This window comes from Cornus florida, unplaced genomic scaffold (assembly GCF_030987335.1).
Source record: "Cornus florida cultivar Cherokee Brave unplaced genomic scaffold, ASM3098733v1 CherokeeBrave_3.0.0_Hap2_Chr03, whole genome shotgun sequence".
NCBI classification, from domain to species: Eukaryota; Viridiplantae; Streptophyta; class Magnoliopsida; order Cornales; family Cornaceae; genus Cornus; species Cornus florida.
The window spans coordinates 73,924,425-73,928,044 of NW_026775573.1; the positions used below are offsets into that span (position 1 = coordinate 73,924,425).

The following is a 3,620-nucleotide window of genomic DNA, read 5'->3' on the forward strand; positions in this document are numbered from 1 at the left end:
AACAAATTGTTGCTTTGGTGGTGGATTCAAAGGCATTTTCCCTTTCTCCGTTGCATTCAACGTGCTAGCTATTTGCTCAACTTGAGTTTCTAGCTTTGCAATCAATTGGGAATGAGAATGAAGCAATTGAGTATTTTCCTCCAAAGTACCCAACGCGGATAAGAATTTTTTTCAAATGCGGGACTTCTTGAATTACCTTGAGAATTTGATGATTGATTTGGAAAATGAGAGTTTGAAAATTGGTTTCCATGTGATGCTTGGTAAGATGAACGATAACCTTACGAACCTTGGCCTTGCATTGGGGGTGGAACATACTTGCTTTGGAAACCACTTTGGGGAGGGTTTAAGCCTTCCCCTTAGCTTTTCCAAGAGAAGTTTGGATGGTTCCTTCACCCGGGATTATAGTGAGTGCCATAGGGATTATTCCCTTGGTTAACAAAAGTGGCTTTCACTTGTTAATGGTGTTCATTTTGCGCATGTCCATGAGGACAATTGGAAGTAGAATGTAAAACACTAGAACAAGTTATAAATGATTCATTGGAAGGGTGATGAGTATGATTAGGGGAGGAAGACACTTGTTGAGCCAAATTTTGGTTGATAAAAAATTGATCAAACCTTTGGGATAAAGACTTCACTTCAGTAGCTATAGCATTACAATTATCGATTTGATATAAGCCTACATTCTTCTTTCCACCTATATTTCTACTATTTTTAGATAATAAAGATCGATGCATTGAATTCTCACTCATGCTCTCATATAAGAGCCACACATCATCTTCATGCCTATCAAGATAAGAACCACCCATAGAAGCATCAACCATACCTTTATGGTTGTCCGACAAACTTTCAAAGAAGTATTGAACTAATTGTCATTTAGGGATGTCATGGTGTGGACATTTCCTAAGCAAATCGTTCAATTGCTCCCATGCCTCATAAAACATTTCCCCATCCCCTTATGAGAATTCACGAATTGAAGTTCTCATTGCATTGGTCTTTGACACCGGATAGTACTTTTTCAAGAACTCTTGTTGCATCTCTGCCCAAGTAGTGATAGAAAAATGCCTCAAATTGTTAAACTAGTATTTTGATTTATCTTTAAGGGTGAAAGGGAATAGTTTAAGCCTCAAAACTTCTTCTGGCATGTCCGTATATTTCACGGTGAACACACTTCAAGAAATTCATCCAAATGCTTGTAAGGTTCTTCACTTGGTAGCTCATGGTAATTGGGAAGTATTTAAATTGTTTATGGTTTAATCTCATAATGGTGTGCTCTAAATGGAAAGAGTTGAATGCATGTTGGTGCATTATACTCACTAGGCACATAATAGTCTCTTAAAGCAAGGGGAGGATTCACAATTGGTGATTCTATATGAGCACCATGATTTGCTTGAACAATGGGAGGTGGATGTGGTACAAAAAATGGCCGAGGCATTCCCATTGGAACTTGGCTTTGTTGTTGTGGAATGAAAGGTCTTGGCATGCCTAATGGTACTTGCATGTTATCATGTAGTTGATGCACATTAGGGTGAAGAATGCCTTGTTAGTCGATGTGACCAAGATCCTCAACATGGTCCTCGTTATGTTTCTCCATTGATGAAATGGAGTCACTAGAATTTCCCCTTCCCCTTGGATTACGAACAATTAATTCAAAATTCAAATTTAATGGGAAAATAGTAGGATTCAACGACCTACGACCATGCATGCACAATGAAAACAAACAACAACTAGCAAGTAGCAATCACTTCTCCTCCACAATAAGTCAATCAATAACAAACCTCCACATATATTGATCCCATACTTCCATGCTTTCAACAAATGCAAAAAAATAAAAGTGCAACCATGTGGGCCGATGATTTAACTAATGAAAATAAGAATTGCCTCTACGCGGGCTCACGATTTAACTAAGCAAGAGAGTTAGAAAAGCTCACAAAGGGTCCTTAAGCAACTTCAAAATATTTTAAACTTTTGCCTTCCTTTGCTTTGGAATTTTTTTTTTTTTTTTTTTAAACTTTTTATGCTTTTGCTTAGCTTAGCTTGCTTCTTTGCTTTAGAATTCCCTTGCTTCACTTTCCTTTGGTCAAAATACCTAGCCAATTAAGAAAAAACACAATAAGTAAACAAAGTAAAATAAAAGAAAAACAAGATCAAAGGAGTACTAATTCCTAACTAATCCTAAATACGGTGTTGCCAAATCCCCAACAACGGCGCCAAAACTTGGTGGCTGTTAAAATCGAGTTGCACAAAAGTGTGTGATGGTATGTGGCCAAGTGTAAATTTATAGAATGCCACTACCACTACTAACTATTAATGTAGCAAGAGTAAGTAGGGATTTTCCCAAGGGAAATGAACGGTACTTTGGAATCAATGTTGGATTAGTAAGTCGAATGATCAAAAGAGGGTTAGTTTGATTAATTACACTAATGGCTTAATTAAAACTATGCAATTAAGTAACAATCTAGAAATTAGAGAAATTAATATGAGAGAAATGTCTTGGGGCTTAGAGTTTATCACTAAGTTTCACTTCACCAAACACTAGCAATTATAAATTAATGGGAAAAATCATGTTGTAAAATGTGTGTGTGTGTGTGTGTGTGTGTGACACCAATTGAAACTAAGCATGGATGGAAATAAGCATAGATTGTCCAATCAATCTAGTGAATATCATAGCCTATCAAATGAGACCATTAACTATTCAATTAAACCACAATTAGTGCACACACAAAAAATCTAGAGAAATGTACTTCTTGCACTCATAAGTATGGAACATAAAACAACAAGATGGATTGTCCACCTCTCTAAGAAATTAAAGCAATTACACTACAACTAAGTTAATGACATAGAAATTAAGTTAATTAAACTAAGGATGTGGCACAATCCATCAAGGAATAAGTATGAACCATCAAATAAACCACAAGAGTAATCAATTAAGTACCATGCCTTGACCATTACTAGATTTATAACATATAGACATGCATCAATTTCATTAAATCTAGAGAAAAGCACATGAACATTCATTCTAGCATACATAGACATATGGATAGAATTAAATGATCAATTGAAAGCATTAATCACAAGATCTATATTTATTCATGGTCAAAACATCAATTGCAACTAAAATCCCCAAAAATATACAAAATGCTAGGTTTAGAAAGCAAGCTTAGGGGCTATCTCTAGCCCCAAGAGAAGGATTTAGCCACTTATTGTAGTGGCCATGGAACCCTCAAAGGTTAACTTGGAGATTGGCATCGTCTTTTTCCTTCTTGCTTTCTTCACAAACCCTAGTTCTAGAGAGAAACTATTTCTATAATTCGTAAGAAAATCAATTCTCGAGGAACTTTTTTCAAAATTTTATCAATTAATCTATTACAAGCCTATTTGAGTAGGCAATAAGTCAAAAATAATGCTTCTGATTGGCGAAAATTCTTAGCTATAAAATTAGGTAGAGTTCGGGCGTGCTCGAGAATTAGACAGCACACTACCAGCAGTCATTTCGATAGATCGAAAGGAATTTCGATCGATCAAACACTTGCTTCGATCGATCGAAGCTGACATGTCATGAAAATATCTTCTTGGCCTTATTCGGATTGCTGAGCTGGCATCACCTTGATTTTGATTGATTG

General features: G+C 36.0%; 1 non-coding gene across 1 annotated transcript; it reads left to right on the forward strand.

The window, feature by feature from the left end:
- The first annotated feature begins 879 nt into the window (after positions 1-879).
- On the forward strand, positions 880-986 carry LOC132301947 (small nucleolar RNA R71). The gene has a single exon (XR_009480688.1). It is a non-coding gene; the product is annotated as a small nucleolar RNA R71 (small nucleolar RNA).
- The last annotated feature ends 2,634 nt before the right edge of the window (positions 987-3,620 follow it).